The sequence below is a fragment of the Triticum urartu genome, chromosome 5A (assembly GCF_056163025.1).
Source record: "Triticum urartu cultivar PI428250 chromosome 5A, HENAU_Tu73, whole genome shotgun sequence".
NCBI classification, from domain to species: Eukaryota; Viridiplantae; Streptophyta; class Magnoliopsida; order Poales; family Poaceae; genus Triticum; species Triticum urartu.
This window is the reverse complement of record NC_141877.1, coordinates 324,136,164-324,154,591: the sequence shown is the minus strand read 5'-3', so window position 1 is coordinate 324,154,591 and position 18,428 is coordinate 324,136,164.

Below are 18,428 nucleotides of genomic sequence, written 5' to 3'. Positions count from 1 at the left end.
TGGGGATTTCGTTATTTTCATATTTGAGTTTTCTCAAATTTTGAAAATAGGATCATTTGATTTTATTTATTTTATCTTCAATTATTTCTATTATCAAAATATGAGAGAGGGAATAAAATGACTTTCCCAAAATAAAGAAATATTGGGGATTTAATGATAAAATCAAATAAGATTTATTTTGGTTTTATTTGCTATTTTATTTGAATTTAGGAAAAATGTGTGTTTTTCAAAATTGCATTTAGGCCCCAAATAAATGTTCATCCTATGCGGCTTGATTTTAGAAGCCAGGGAAAATTTATTACGGAATTTTTGGAGTCCGTTTAGTATTCCTTTTGTTTTTTTTCTCAGCATAACTATTTAAAAAAAAATGAGAAACCGACCTATCGGGCCGTGTCCGACCCGGACACTTGGCTCGGCCGGCTTTATAAGCCGGGGGAAGGCCCAGCCGAGACCCCCAAACCCTAGCCGCGCCGCCCCGCCGCCTCTGCCACCGCCGCCCGCCGGAGCCACGCCGCCGCCTCGCCGGAGGTAGACCTCGCCGCCTCCGGATTTTCTTGAAAAACCGTTCGGTTTTTCGTCGGTTTTTTTTACGGTTTTTTTTAGTTTCGTTTTTTTTAAATAGATCGATTTTTCCGGTTTATTTTTTTTAGCGAGCGTTCGCTCGTTCGTTCAATTTAAACGAACGCGTTCATCGTTTAGATCCAGATAACGAACGTTCGTTCGTTAATTTGTTCATCGTTTTTATTCTCGGATTAAATCCATGATTTTTCTGATCACGATTCCTGATCCGATTTTCGTTTTAGTTTAACTTTTCGCTCGTTTATCGGAATCAGGCGATTCAAGCGCCTGGAGGTTCGTCTCGAAACCCTCTTTCTGTTTAACCAACTCAAACAAGTTTTTGCCACGGTAAAAATTGCCCTAGATCCAAAATAGTAAACGAAGCCTATTTCTTTTGTCGTTTGTCTTTCGTTGCTTCGTTCGTTTTGATTCTTTTTGGCAAACGGAGTTCTTAAGTTGAACTTTCTGGTTAGATCTCTTATTCGAGTTTTACCTGTGCATTAGATAAGTACTTATTGTATGCTTGTTTGTTTGCGATAGAGTACCCGGAGTGCGCCGCTTGCTACCCAGTTTGATCATACCTCCTACTACCCAGTTTTTATTGCATTAGATCAATCCTCACACCATTGCATGTTTAGGATCTAATTAAATTGTGGGTTCTGGGAAGTAGATGAGGTAGTACCTATTACCTGTTTATTAGCAAACCTTTGGGAGTTACTTCTACGTTTGCTTATTATGCCATGCTATGCTAGTAGACGTGGATTGGGTGAGTGTATCCATGACAGATGTGAGTTTGTTAAATTAATGGTCTTATCTAAGGTGGCAACTTAAATACACATCTGGGTGGATTGAGGCACCTGGGTATTCCAATGATTGCCTGTTTTCCTTTTAGACCGCCACCCAGGCTAAAAGGGATCATGAGATTATTCATGCTAGAAACTTCCGTGTGCAGCCACAAGCTACTATGGGCTCTAGCATATTTGACTAAGTTGTGCAAACTCTTACATTGGTAGACTAGCAGATGTAGGGGAAAGTAGGTGTAACGGTCTACCCGATCGTAAGGTGCTAGCGCTTCTGAAAGACTATGTCTCGGTCATCCATTTCTCAAACACCATGTAGTGCGAGAATCCCAATGGAGGAGATCGAGTCTTGTGGGGAAAAGTGCGCAAACCTCTGCAGAGTGTATAAACTAATCATGCTTAGTCGTGTCCCCAGTTATGGACATCTTGAGTATCTAGTACCTGGATTATCATGTGAATCTCATCATGTTACTCTAATTAATTTTGTTGGGTTTTGTTTAATGATGATGCTTAATTGGGATTGAGAATGCTGTCAACCATTCTCAATGTTTAACAACTACCATGATAGTTAAATAAAATTTATTCCTTTGTAGTAGGGAAAAATTGGCTTTACACAAAACTGTAATCATAGAGCTTTCCACCAGCCAAATATGCATATAGTATAGCCTATATTTTTCATTGCTCTCTATGTGTTACATTGCCAGCATATCCCATGTGCTGACCCATTTCGGGCTGCAACGTTCATGTTGCAGACTTTTCAGACGACGATTAAAGTGCCTTTAGGTCGTGGTTCTATACTCAGTGATGCCGTTGGAGTTGATGGACTCACTTATCTTCCAAGCCTTCCGCTGTTATCGTTATTAGATGGCCTTAAGCCATATTTATTGTAATAAGTTCTCTTTTGAGACACTCGATGTAATAAGTGTGTGATTGCTACTCTATTATAAATCCTTCAAGTATTGTGTGGTGTCAGCATTACTGATCCAGGGATGACACCTGAGCATAGAGATTGGACCGTTTGAGGTCTGGTCGCTACAGAGCACCGACATCTAGCAATGAGTGTGTGAACATAAATGTAATGTCGGTGAGAAATACGTACTCCCCCAAGCTTAGGCTTTTGGCCTAAGTTGGTCTGTGGCCATGGCTGGCCTGGCGGATATCCATAATAATAGTTGGGGTCGTACTGCGATGAAGAAGACTCTGATTGCCACTGGCTGACGATCATCTCCGGATCCCACTAGTAATTAGACTGTCGTGAAGGATCAACTTGTGGTTCCGGCTCTGGCTCCATGGCTGGTGCTGGGTTCCGGTAGGCGTGAATAGCCTCTAACGGAACAAGGTACTGGCCTGCAGATAAATCAAACAAAGAAGGAGCAGACAGGGTAATAGTTTCAGGATGATGTTTATCAAAGAACAATTTGTATTTAAGCTCTCCTTCCCTATTCTTAACAATAAAATCATGTGCCACAACACTTTTATAATCTAAATAAACACGAGGCAGCACTTTTTCTTCCTTCTCATAATGCCTAATAGGTATGTTAAAATGTGCAGCTAGGCGTGAAGCATAGATGCCTCCAAAGATGGGGCCCTTGGTACGGTTCAGACTTAACCGTTTAGCAATAATGCCGCCCATACTGACAGAGTTATCACCGTATAAACCGTGGAGCAAAATAATAATATCAGGGACACTAAGGTTTCCACAGTTTCCTCGACCAATTAAACAACGACTAGCTAATAATGCAAAATAACATAAAACAGGAAAATGTATACTAGTGATTCGTGCATCGGAAACCTTCCTTGTTTCCCCTACAGTGATAGTATCAATAAACCCATCCACATCCTCGCGATGTGGTTCCTCTGTCTTGCCCTCGAAAGGGACTAAACAAACCCGACAAAAATCATAAAGTGACATCTCCTTATGCTCATCATAAAAATGAAACTCCACCGTAGGTGGTGAGCTCCTAGAATGGAAATGAAAGTTTTGCACAAAAATATTTGTGAGTAAGAGATACTAATCGCGTTGGTCGTGGAGGAAAACGGTGAGGCCTACATTCTTAGCCAATTCATGAAAATCTTCATAGATCCCGGCTGCTCTCAAGAAATCATCGGAAGGCCATTCACATGACCGAACCTCCGCGGTGCGAGGCAGATTATACTTACGCTTCGATGCCTTTTCCTTCGAGCTTCGTCTCGATGAGCACCTCAAAAGTCTCTTCATCATTTTCTGAAAAATTCTGAAATTTTTAGTAACTTCAAAATAAAAGTAAACCAAACTCAATAATATTGATAGCAACTACTCCTACAAGTGCCTAGGGCCTATATCGTGCATCAAAACTACTTTTGACCATATAAATTTGACATGTAAGCTCAAGAACAGGGTCACCTAAGCAGCAAAAATTTGCAATGAATAAAGCACTAGAACAAAAACTAATTGAACCAATGGAGGAGTCACATACCAAGGAACAATCTCCCCAAGCAGTTTTGTGAGAGGTGCTTTGAGCAAGGAGATCGAAAATGGCAGCAAAACGAGTTTGGGCTCGGGTTTGAGCTAGTTATTCGTGTTTGGGGGAGGAAGAAGGAGTGTGTGGGTGAAAGGATAAGTGGAGGAGGGCCACCATGGGCCCACGAGGCAGGGGCGCGCCCAGGGGGTAGGGCGCGCCCTCCACCCTCGTGGGTAGGTGGTTGAACCCCCTGCTGTGTTCTCAGTGCCAAATATTCTCAAATATTCCAGAAAAAATCATATTTAAATTTCAGGGCATTTGGAGAACTTTTATTTTCAGGGTATTTTTATATTGCATGGATAATCAGATAACACACAGAAAAAATACTATTTTTATTTTATTTAATATAAATATCAGAAAGTAAAAGGAGGGTACAGAAAGGTTGTGCCTTCTAGTTTCATCCATCAAAAGGAATCCACTAACAAGGTTGATCAAGTCTTGTTAACGAACTCATTCCGAATAACATGGAATCGGAGAAATTTCGAATAACACTATGTTATCTCAACGGGGATATGCACATCCCCAATAATAAGAATATCATATTTCTTCTTGACAGTGGGAAGAGGAAATTCAAAACCTCCAAATATAATCGATGGAATTTTTCCAATAGAGTTGATACTATGAACTTGAGGTTGTTTCCTCGGAAAGTGTACTGTATGCTCATTACCATTAACATGAAAAGTGACATTTCCTTTAGTGCAATCAATAACAGCCCCTGCAGTATTCAAAAAGGGTCTTCCAAGAATGATAGACATACTATCGTCCTCGGGAATATCAAGAATAACAAAGTCCGTTAAAATAGTAACGTTTGCAACTACAACAGGCACATCCTCACAAATACCGACAGGTATAGAAGTTGATTTATCAGCCATTTGCAAAGATATTTTAGTAGGTGTCAACTTATTCAAATCAAGTATACGATATAAAGAGAGAGGCATAACACTAACACCGGCTCCAAGATCACATAAAGCAGTTTTAACATAGTTTCTTTTAATGGAGCATGGTATAGTTGGTACACCGGGATCTCCAAGTTTCTTGGGTATTCCACCCTTAAAAGTATAATTAGCAAGCATGGTGGAAATTTCAGCTTTCGGTATCTTTCTTTTATTTGTAACAATATCTTTCATATACTTAGCATAAGGATTCATTTTGAGCATATCAGTTAATCGCATACGCAAAAAGATAGGTCTAATCATTTTAGCAAAGCGCTCAAAATCCTCATCATCCTTTTTCTTGGATGGTTTGGGAGGAAAAGGCATGGGTTTCTGAACCCAAGGCTCTCTTTCTTTACCATGTTTCCTAGCAACAGAGTCTTTCTTATCATAACGTTGATTCTTTCATTGTGGGTTATCAAGATCAACAGCAGGTTCAATTTCTATATCATTATCATTACTAGGTTGAGCATCATTATGAACATTATCATTAACATTACCACTAGTTTCAGGTTCATTACCAGATTGAGTTTCAGCATCAGAAATATAAATATCATTTGGGTTCTCAGGTGTTTCAACAATAGGATCACTAGAAGCATGCAAAGTCCTATCATTTTTCTTTTTCTTCTTTCTAGAAGAACTAGGTGCATCTATATTATTTCTCTGAGAATCTTGCTCAATTCTCTTAGTATAGCCTTCAGGATACAAAGGTTCTTGGGTCATTTTACCACCTCTAGTCATAACTCTAAAGGCATGGGTTTCTGAACCCATGGTTCTCTTTCTTTACCATGTTTCCTAGCAACAAAATCTTTCTTATCATAACGTTGATTCTTTGATTGTGGGTTATCAAGATCAACAGTGGGTTCAATTTCTATATCATTATCATTACTAGGTTGAGCATTATCATGAACATTATCATTAACATTATCACTAGTTTCAGGTTCATTACCAGATTGAGTTTCAGCATCAGAAATAGAAGTATCATTTGGATTCTCAGGTGGTTCAATAACAGGTTCACTAGAAGCATGCAAGGTCCTATCATTTTTCTTTTTCTTCTTTTTAGAAGGACTGGGTGCATCTATATTATTTCTCTGAGAATCTTGCTCAATTCTCTTAGGGTGGACTTCAGGATACAAAGGTTCCTGAGTCATTCTACCACCTCTAGTCATAACTCTAACAGCATTATCATTATTCTTACTATTCAATTCATTGAGCAAATCATTTTGAGCTTTAAGTACTTGTTCTACTTGAGTGGTAACCATAGAACCATGTTTACTAATAAGTTTAAGTTCACCTTTGACATTAGCCATATAATCACCCAAGTGTTCAAGCATATTTGAATTGTATTTCAATTGTCTACCAAAATAAGCATTAAAATATTCTTGCTTAACCATAAATTTATCAAACTCATCTAAGCATGGGCTAGCAAACATAGTAAATGGGATTTCAGCTTTATCATATCTATAGAGAGAATTTACCTTTACTACCTGTGTCGGGTTATCAAGACCATGAGTTTCTTCAATAGGTAAGGGATTAAGATCATATGTTTCTTCAACAGGCGGTAAATTAAGACCATGTATTTCTTCAATAGGAGGTAAATTCTTAACATCTTCAGCTTTAATACCTTTTTCTTTCATTGATTTCTTTGCCTCTTGCATATCTTCAGGACTGAGAAATAGAATACCCCTCTTCTTCGGAGTTGGTTTAGGAATAGGCTCGGGAATTGGTTCCGGAGGTGTCCAATTATTTTCATTTGTCAACATATTATTCAATAGAATTTCAGCTTCATCTGGTGTTCTTTCCCTGAAAACAGAACCAGCACAACTGTCCAGGTAATCTCTGGAAGCATCGGTTAGTCCATTATAAAAGATATCAAGTATTTCATTTTTCTTAAAATGATGATCTGGCAAAGCATTAAGTAATTGGAGAAGCCTCCCCCAAGCTTGTGGGAGACTCTCTGACAGAATTGAGCATAGTTATGAGAATATCTAGGTATGATCATGTATATAGGCATCACGTCCGAGACAAGTAGACCGACTCCTGCCTGCATCTACTACTATTACTCCACTCATCGACCGCTATCCAGCATGCATCTAGAGTATTAAGTTAAAAATAGAGTAACGCCTTAAGCAAGATGACATGATGTAGAGGGATAGACTCATGCAATATGAAGAAAACCCCATCTTGTTATCCTTGATGGAAACAATACAATACGTGCCTTGCTGCCCCTACTGTCACTGGGAAAGGACAATGCAAGATTGAACCCAAAGCTAAGCACTTCTCCCATTGCAAGAAAGATCAATCTAGTAGGCCAAACCAAACTGATAATTCAAAGAGACTTGCAAAGATAACCATTCATAAATAAAAGAATTCAGAGAAGATTCAAATATTGTTCATAGATAGACTTGATCATAAACCCACAATTCATCGATCTCAACAAACACACCACAAAAAGGAAGATTACATCGAATAGTTCTCCACAAGAGAGGGGGAGAACATTGTATTGAGATCCAAAAAGAGAGAAGAAGCCATCTAGGTAATAACTATGGACCTGTAGGTCTGAGGTAAACTACTCACACTTCATCAGAGGGGCTATGGTGTTGATGTAGAAGCCCTCCGTGATCGATGCCCCCTCCGGCGGAGCTCCGAAACAGGCCCCAAGATGGGATCTCGTGGATATAGAAAGTTACAGTGGTGGAATTAGGGTTTTGGCTCCGTATCTGATCGTTTGGGGGTACGTAGGTATATATAGGAGGAAGGAGTACGTCGGTGGAGCAACAGGGGGCCCACGAGGGTGGAGGGCGCGCCTGGGGGGGTAGGCGCGCCCCCCTACCTCGTGGCCTCCTCTTTTCTTTCTTGACATAGGGTCCAAGTCTCCCGGGTCTTGTTCGTTGAGAAAATCACGTTCCTGAAGGTTTCATTCCGTTTGGGCTCCGTTTGATATTCCTTTTCTTCGAAACCCTAAAACAGGCAAAAAACAGCAATTCTGGGTTGGGCCTCCGGTTATAGGTTAGTCCCAAAAATAATATAAAAGTGGATAATAAAGCCCAATAATGTCCAAAACAGTAGATAATATAGCATGGAGCAATCAAAAATTATAGATACGTTGGAGACGTATCAAGCATCCCCAAGCTTAATTCATGCTCGTCCTCGAGTAGGTAAATGATAAAAACAGAATTTTTGATTGCGGAGTGCTACTTGGCATAATTTTAATGTAATTCTTCTTAATTTTGGTATGAATATTCAGATCCGAAAGATTCAAGACAAAAGTTCATATTGACATAAAAATAATAATACTTCAAGCATACTAACTAAGCAATTATGTCTTCTCAAAATAACATGGCCAAAGAAAGCTCATCCCTACAAAATCATATAGTTTAGTCATGTTTCATTTTCGTCACACAATAATGCTCTCATCATGCACAACCCCGATGACAAGCCAAGCAATTGTTTCATACTTTAGTAATCTCAAACCTATAAACTTTCACGCAATATATGAGCGCGAGCCATGGACATAGCACTATGGGTGGAATAGAATATAATGAGGGGGGTTATGTGGAGAAGACAAAAAAGGAGAAAGTCTCACATCAACGAGGCTAATCAATGGGCTATGGAGATGCCCACCGATTGATGTCAATGCAAGGAGTAGGGATTGCCATGCAACGGATGCACTAGAGCTATAAATGTATGAAAGCTCAACAAAAGAAACTTGTGGGTGTGCATCCAACTTGCTTGCTCACGAAGACCTAGGGCACTTGAGGAGGCCCATTGTTGGAATATACAAGCCTAGTTCTATAATGAAAATTCCCACTAGTATATGAAAGTGACAAAACAAGAGACTCTCTATCATGAAGATTATGGTGCTACTTTGAAGCACAAGTGTGGCAAAGGATAATAACATTGTCCCTTCTCTCTTTTTCTCTCATTTTTTGGGCCTTCTCCTTTTTTTATGGCCTTTCTCTTTTTTATGGCCTTTCTATTTTTTATAATTCCTCACTTGGGACAATGCTCTAGAAAATGATGATCATCACGCTTCTATTTATTTACAACTCAATGATTACAACTCGATACTAGAACAAAAGATGACTCTATATGAATGCCTCCGGCGGTGTACCGGGATATGCAATGGATCAAGAGTGACATGTATGAAAGAATTATAAACGGTGGCTTTGCCACAAATACTATGTCAACTACATGATCATGCTAAGCAATATGACAATAATGAATCTGTCATGATGAGCGGAATGATGGAAAGTTGCATGGCAATATATCTCGGAATGACTATGGAAATGCCATAATAGGTAGGTATGGTGTCTGTTTTGAGGAAGATATAAGGAGGTTTATGTGTGAAAGAGCGTATCATATCACGGGGTTTGGATGCACCGGCGAAGTTTGCCCCAACTCTCAATGTGAGAAAGGGCAATGCATGGTACAGAAGAGGCTAGCAAGGATGGAAGGGTGAGAGTGCGTATAATCCATGGACTCAACATTAGTCATAAAGAACTCACATACTTATTGCAAAAATCTACAAGTCATCAAAAACCTTGGTACTACGCGCATGCTCCTAGGGGGTAGATTGGTAGGAAAAGACCATCGCTCGTCCCCGACCGCCACTCATAAGGAAGACAATCAAATAACACCTCATGTTTCAAATTTGTTGCATAACGTTTACCATACGTGCATGCTACGGGACTTGCAAACTTTAACACAAGCATTTCTCAATTTCACAACTACTCAACTAGCACGACTTTGATATTATTACCTCCATATCTCAAAACAATCATCAAGCATCAAACTTCTCTAAGTATTCAAAACACTCCTAAGAAAATTTTACTAACTTTGAATACCTAGCATATTAGGATTTTAAGAAAATTACCATGCTATTAAGACTCTCAAAATAATCTAAGTGAAGCATGAGAGATCAATAGTTTCTATAAAACAAATCCACACCGTGCTCTAAAAGATATAAGTGAAGTACTAGAGCAAAAATTATATAACTCAAAAGATATAAGCGAAGCACATAGAGTATTCTAACAAATTCCAAATCATGTATGGCTCTCTCAAAAGTTGTGTACAGCAAGGATGATTGTGGTAAACTAACAAGCAAAGACTCAAATCATACAAGATGCTCCAAGCAAAACACATATCATGTGGCGAATAAAAATATAGCTCCAAGTAAAGTTACCGATAGAAGTAGACGAAAGAGGGGATGTCTTCCGGGGCATCCCCAAGCTTTGGCTTTTAGGTGTCCTTAGATTATCTTGTGGGTGCCATGGTCATCCCAAATCTTAGGCTCTTGCCACTCCTTGTTCCATAATCCATCAAATCTTTACCCAAAACTTGAAAACTTCACAACACAAAACTTAAAGTAGAAAATCTCGTGAGCTCCGTTAGCGAAAGAAAACAAAAGACCACTTCAAGGTACTGTAATGAACTCATTCTTTATTTATATTGGTGTTATACCTACTGTATTCCAACTTCTCTATGGTTTATAAACTATTTTACTAGTCATAGATTCATCAAAATAAGCAAACAACACACGAAAAACAGAATCTTCAAAAACAGAACAGTCTGTAGTAATCTGTAGCTAGAGCAAGATCTGGAACCCCAAAAATTCTAAAATAAATTTCTGGAAGTGAGGAATTTATCTATTAATCATATGCAAAAATAATTAACTAAATATCACTTTCCAAATAAGAATTACAGCATTTCTCGTGAGCGCTAAAGTTTCTGTTTTCTACAGCAAGTTCAACAAGACTTTCCCCAAGTCTTCCCAACGGTTCTACTTGGCACAAACACTAATTAAACACAAAAACACAACCAAAACAGAGGCTAGATAAATTATTTATTACTAAACAGGAGCAAAAAGCAAGGAATAAAAATAAAATTGGGTTGCCTCCCAACAAGCGCTATCGTTTAACGCCCCTAGCTAGGCATAACAAGCAAGGATAGATCTAGGTATTGCCATCTTTGGTAGGCAATACATAAGTGGCTCTCATAATAGATTCATAAGGTAATTTAATTTTATTTCTAGGAAAGTGGTCCATGCCTTTCCTTAATGGAAATTGGAATCTAATATTTCCTTCCTTCATATCAATAATTGCACCAATCGTTCTAAGGAAAGGTCTACCAAGAATAATAGGACATGAAGGATTGCAATCTATGTCAAGAACAATAAAATCTACGGGCACATAATTGCTATTTGCAACACTAAGAACATCAAAAATTCTTCCCATAGGTTTTTTAATAGTGGAATCTGCAAGGTGCAAGTTTAGAGAGCAATCATCAAAATCACGGAAACCTAACAAATCACACAAAGTGTTTGGAATCGTGGAAACACTAGCACCCAAATCACATAAAGCATAGAATCCATGATCTTTAATTTTAATTTTAATAGTTGGTTCCCACTCATCATAAAGTTTTCTAGGGATAGAAACTTCCAATTCAAGTTTTTCTTTATAAGATTGCATCAAGGCATCAACGATATGTTTAGTAAACGCTTTATTTTGACTATAAGCGTGAGGAGAATTTAGCACGGATTGCAACAAGGAAATACAATCAATCAAATAGCAATTTTCATAGTTAAATTCCTTGAAATCCATAATAGTGGGTTTAGCAACATCTAAAGTTTCAATTTCTTCAATCCCACTTTTATCAAATTTAGCATCAAGACCAATAAATTCCGAATTCTTAGAACGCCTTCTAGGTAAAGGTGGATCATATTCAGTCCCATCATTATCAAGATTCATATTGCAAAACAAATATTTAATGGGGGACACATTAATAACTTTTAGATCTTCATCTTTATTTTCATAGGAACTAGAAGAACACGCTCTTATAAAGGCATCTTTCTTAGCACGCATCCTAGCAGTTCTTCCTTTGCACTCATCAATGGAAATTCTCATGGCTTTGAGAGACTCATTGATATCATGCTTAGGTGGAATAGATCTAAGTTTCAAAGAATCAACATCAAGAGAAATTCTATCAACGTTCCTAGTCAAATCATCAATCTTAAGCAATTTTTCTTCAATCATAGCATTAAAATTCTTTTGCAAAGTAATAAATTCTTTAATATTAGATTCAAAATCAGAGGGCATCTTATTATAATTTCCATAAGAATTGTTGTAGGAATTACCATAATTATTAGAGGGATTACTAGGATAAGGCCTAGGGTTGAAATTTCCTCTATACGCGTTGTTACCAAAATTGTTCCTACCAACAAAATTCACATCCATAGATTCATTATTATTCTCAATCAAAGTAGACAAGGGCATATCATTAGGATCAGAAGAAACACTCTTATTAGCAAATAATTTCATAAGTTCATCCATCTTTCCACTCAAAACATTAATTTCTTCTATCGCATGCACCTTTTTATTAGTAGATCTTTCAGTATGCCATTGAGAATAATTAACCATAATATTATCTAGGAGTTTAGTAGCTTCTCCTAAAGTGATTTCCATAAAAGTGCCTCCCGCGGCCGAATCTAAAAGATTTCTAGAAGCAAAATTCAATCCGGCATAAAAATTCTGAACAATCATCCACAAATTTAAACCATGAGTAGGGCAATTATGTATCATTAATTTCATACTCTCCCAAGCTTGTGCAACATGTTCATGATCAAGTTGCTTAAAATTCATAATATCGTTTCTAAGAGAGATGATCTTAGTGGGAGGAAAATACTTAGAGATAAAAGCATCTTTGCACTTATTCCATGAATCAATACTATTTTTAGGAAAAGACGAAAACCAAGCTTTAGCACGATCTCTAAGCGGAAAAGGAAATAGCTTCAATTTAACAATATCATTATCCACATATTTATTCTTTTGCATGTCACACAAATCAACGAAGCTATTTAGATGGCTAACGACATCTTCACTAGGAAGGCGGGAAAACGGATTTTTCATGACAAGATTCAGCAAAGCAGTATTAATTCAGCATCGGTAAGAGGAGCAATCGGAGTGCTAATAAAATCATTGTTGTTGGTATTGGTGAAGTCACACAATTTAGTATTATCTTGGGCCATCGTGACAAGCAAGCAAACTAACACACAAGCAAACAAAAAGCAAGCAAGCAAAAAGAGGCAAATGGCGAAAGAGAGGGAGGATAGAGAGAGAGAGGGCAAATAAAACGGCAAGGGTGAAGTGGGGGAGAGGAAAACGAGAGGCAAATGGAAAATAATGTAATGCGGGAGATAAGGGTATGTGATGGGTACTTGGTATGTTGACTTTTGCGTAGACCTCCCCGGCAACAGCGCCCGAAATCCTTCTTGCTACCTCTTGAGCACTGCGTTGGTTTTCCCCGAAGAGGAAGGGATGATGCAGCAAAGTAACGTAAGTATTTCCCTCAGTTTTTTAGAACCAAGGTATCAATCCAGTAGGAGGCTACGCGCGAGTCCCTCGTACCTGCACAAAACAAATAAATCCTCGCAACCAACGCAAATAGGGGTTGTTAATCCCTATAAGGCCACTTACGAGAGTGAGATCTGATAGATATGATAAGATAATATTTTTGGTATTTTTGTGATGAAGATGGAAAGTAAAATAAAGGCAAAGTAAAAGCAAAAGGAAATAACTAAGTAATAGGAGATTAATATGATAAAGATAGACCCGGGGCCATAGGTTTCACTAGTGGCTTCTCTCGAGAGCATAAGTATTCTACGGTGGGTGAACAAATTACTGTTGAGCAATTGACAGAATTGAGCATAGTTATGAGAATATCTAGGTATGATCATGTATATAGGCATCACGTCCGAGACAAGTAGACCGACTCCTGCCTGCATCTACTACTATTACTCCACTCATCGATCGCTATCCAGCATGCATCTAGAGTATTAAGTTAAAAACAGAGTAACGCCTTAAGAAAGATGACATGATGTAGAGGGATAGACTCATGCAATATGAAGAAAACCCCATCTTGTTATCCTCGATGGCAATAATACAATACGTGCCTTGCTGCCCCTACTGTCACTAGGAAAGGACACGGCAAGATTGAACCCAAAGCTAAGCACTTCTCCCATTGTAAGAAAGATCAATCTAGTAGGCCAAACCAAACTGATAATTCGAAGAGACTTGCAAAGATAACCAATCATACATAAAAGAATTCACAGAAGATTCAAATATTGTTCATAGATAGACTTGATCATAAACCCACAATTCATCGATCTCAACAAACACACCACAAAAAAGAAGATTACATCGAATAGTTCTCCACAAGAGAGGGGGAGAACATTGTATTGAGATCCAAAAAGAGAGAAGAAGCCATCTAGCTAATAACTATGGACCCGTAGGTCTGAGGTAAACTACTCACACTTCATCGGAGGGGCTATGGTGTTGATGTAGAAGCCCTCCGTGATCAATGCCCCCTCCGGCGGAGCTCCGGAACAGGCCCCAAGATGGGATCTCGTGGATACAGAAAGTTACAGCGGTGGAATTAGGGTTTTGGCTCCGTATCTGATCGTTTGGGGGTACGTAGGTATATATACGAGGAAGGAGTACGTCGGTGGAGCAATAGGGGGGGCCACGAGGGTGGAGGGCGCGCCTGGGGGGGTAGGCGCGCCCCCCTACCTCGTGGCCTCCTCTTTTCTTTCTTGACGTAGGGTTCAAGTCTCCCGTGTCTTGTTCGTTGAGAAAATCACGTTCCCGAAGGTTTCATTCCGTTTGGACTCCATTTGATATTCCTTTTCTTCGAACCCTAAAACAGGCAAAAAAACAGCAATTCTGGGCTGGGCCTCCGGTTAATAGGTTAGTCCCAAAATAATATAAAAGTGGATAATAAAGCCCAATAATGTCCAAAACAATAGATAATATAGCATGAAGCAATCAAAAATTATAGATATGTTGGAGACGTATCACTCTTTTCTTCAATTTGCACAAAATTATATATATCCCTTAAGGCAGCTTGTTTCTTATGAGCAGAGAAATATTTAGCAGAGAAGTAATAAATCATATCTTGGGGACTACGCACACAACCAGGATCAAGAGAATTAAACCATATCTTAGCATCACCCTTTAATGAGAACGGAAATATTTTAAGGATATAAAAGTAGAGAGTTCTCTCATCAGTAGTGAACAGGGTGGCTATATCATTTAATTTAGTAGGATGTGCCACAACAGTTTCAGATTCATAGCCATGGAAAGTATCAGATTCAACCAAAGTAATTATATCAGGATCAACAGAGAATTCATAATCCTTATCAGTAACACAGATAGGTGAAGTAGCAAAAGCAGGGTCAGGTTTCATTCTAGCATATTTAGATTGCTTATTCCATTTAGCTAATAACCTCTTGAGTTCGTATCTATCTTTGCAAGCTAAAATAGCTAAAGAAGCTTCTTTATCAAAAACATAACCCTCAGGAATAACAGGCAAGTCTTCATCATCAATTTCATCAGTATTATCAGATTCAATATTTTCAATCTCTCTAGCCCTAGCAAGTTGTTCATCAAGAAATTCACCAAGTGGCACAGTAGTATCAAGCATAGAAGTAGTTTCATCATAAGTATCATGTATAGCAGAAGTGGCATCATCAATAACATGCGACATATCAGAACGAATAGCAGAAGTAGGTTTAGGTGTCGCAAGCTTACTCAAAACAGAAGGTGAATCAAGTGCGGAGCTAGATGGCAGTTCCTTACCTCCCCTCGTAGTTGAGGGATAAATCTTGGTTCTTGGATCTTTCAAGTTCTTCATAATGATAAGAAGATATATATCCCAAGTGACTCAAAGAATAGAGTTATGCTCCCCGGCAACGGCGCCAGAAAATAGTCTTGATAACCCACAAGTATAGGGGATCGCAACAGTTTTCGAGGGTAAAGTATTCAACCCAAATTTATTGATTCAACACAAGGGGAGCCAAAGAATATTCTCAAGTATTAGCAGCTAAGTTGTCAATTCAACCACAACTGGAAACTTAGTATCCGCAGCAAAGTATTTAGTAGCAAAGTAATATGATAGTAGTGGTAACGGTAGCAAAAGGTAACAGTAGTAAAAGTAATGTTTTTGGTATTTTGTAGTGATGATAGCAACAGCAACGGAAAAGTAAATAAGCAAAGAACAATATATGGAAAGCTCATAGGAAATGGATCGGTGATAGAGAATTATGCCGGATGCGGTTCATCATGTAACAGTCATAACCTAGGGTGACACAGAACTAGCTCCAGTTCATCAATGTAATGTAGGCATATATTCCGAATATAGTCATGCGTGCTTATGGAAAAGAACTTGCATGACAGCTTTTGTCCTACCCTCCCGTGGCAGCGGGGTCCTTACGGAAACTAAGGGATATTAAGGCCTCCTTTTAATAGAGTACCGGAACAAAGCATTAACACATAGTGAATACATGAACTCCTCAAACTACGGTCATCACCGATAAGTATCCTGATTATTGTCACTTCGGGGTTAACGGATCATAACACATATAGGTGACTATAGACTTGCAAGATAGGATCTAGAACTCTCATATATTGATGAAAACATAATAGGTTCACATCTGAAATCATGGCACTCGGGCCCTAGTGACAAGCATTAAGCATAGAAAAATCATAGCAACATCAATCTCAGAACATAGTGGATACTAGGGATCAAACCCTAACAAAACTAACTCGATTACATGATAGATCGCATCCAACCCATCGTCGTCCAGCAAGCCTACGATGGAATTACTCACGCACGGCGGTGAGCATCATGAAATTGGTGATGGAGGATGGTTGATGATGACGATGGCGACGGATTCCCCTCTCTGGAGCCCCGAACGGACTCCAGATCAGCCCTCCCGAGAGGTTTTAGGGCTTGGTGGCGGATCTGACCGAAACACAATATATAGAGTTGGAGTTGGAGTCGGAGGAGCTCCAGGGGGGCCACGAGGTAGGGGGCGCACCCTAGGGGGGCAGGCGCGCCCCCACCCTCATGGACAGGTGGTGGGCCCCCTGGCCTTCATATTTTGCAGGTATTTTTTATATTTTCCAAAAAGTTGCTCCGTGAAGTTTCAGGTCATTCCGAGAACGTTTGTTTCTGCACATAAATAACACCATGGTAATTCTGCTGAAAACAGCGTCAGTCCGGGTTAGTTCCATTCAAATCATGCAAGTTAGAGTCCAAAATAAGGGCAAAAGTGTTTGGAAAAGTAGATACGACGGAGACGTATCAGACGTGCAACAAAGAGTCACTCCAAAGTCACTAATAGTGGAGAATAAACGAAGAGATTACTGTAGGGTACGAAACCGCCTCAAAGTTATTCTTTCTGATCGATCTATTGGGTTATTCCTATAAGTGTCACAAATAGCCCTAGAGTTCATACTAAAATAACACCTTAAGACATACATCAACCAAAACCCTGATGTCACCTAGATACTCCAATGTCACCACAAGTATCCGCGGGTTTGATTATACGATATGCATCACACAATCTCAGATTCATCTATTCAAACCAACACAAAGAACTTCAAAGAGTGCCCCAAAGTTTCTACCGGAGAGTCAAGACGAAAACGTGTGCCAACCCCTATGCATAAATTCACAAGATCACAGAACCCGCAAATTGATCACCAAAACATACATCAAGTAGATCACGTGAATATCCCATTGTCACCATAGATAAGCACATGCAAGACATACATCAAGTGTTCTCAAATCCTTAAAGACTCAATCCAATAAGATAACTTCAAAGGAAAAACTCAATCCATTACAAGAAGGTAGAGGGGGAAAAACATCATAAGATCCAACTATAATAGCAAAGCTCGCGGTACATCAAGATCGTGCCAAATCAAGAACACGAGAGAGAGAGAGAGATCAAACACATAGTTACTGGTACATACCCTCAGCCCCGAGGGTGAACTATTCCCTCCTCATTGTGGAGAGCGTCGGGATGATGAAGATGGCCACCGGTGATGATTTCCCCCTCCGACAGGGTGCCGGAACAAGGTCTCAATTGGTTTTTTGTGGCTACAGAGGCTTGCGGCGGCGGAACTCCCGATCTAGGTTCTGTTCTGGAGGTTTGGGGATATATAAAAGGTGTTGGCGTCGAGAACAAGTCAGGGGAGTCCATCAGGGGCCCACAAGGTCAGGGGCGCCCTAGGGGGGGGCGCTGCCCACCCTTGTAGTGCCCTCGGGACTCCTGTGGTGCATCTCCGGTACTCCGTGGGCTTTTTTTGGTCCATAAAAAATCATCGTAAAGTTTCAGGTCAATTGGACTCCATTTGATATTCCTTTTCTGCGAAACTCAAAAATAAGGAAAATACAGAAACGGGTACTGGCTCTAGGTGAATAGTTTAGTCCCAAAAATCATATAAAATAGTATATAAATGCATATGGAACATCCAAGATAGATAATATAATAGCATGGAACAATCAAACATTATAGATACGTTGGAGACGTATCAACTCCTACATATTCTACGAAGATCTTTATCGGTTGAACCGTTATGACAACATACGTAATTCTCTTTGTCCATTGGTATGTTACTTGCCCAAGATTCGATCGTCGGTATCCATATACCTAGTTCAACCTCGTTACCGGCAAGTCTCTTTACCCGTTCTGTAATACATCATCTTGTAACTAACTCATTAGTCACTTTGTTTGCAAGGCTTCTTATAATGCGCATTACCGAGAGGGCCCAGAGATACCTCTCCGATACTCAGAGTGA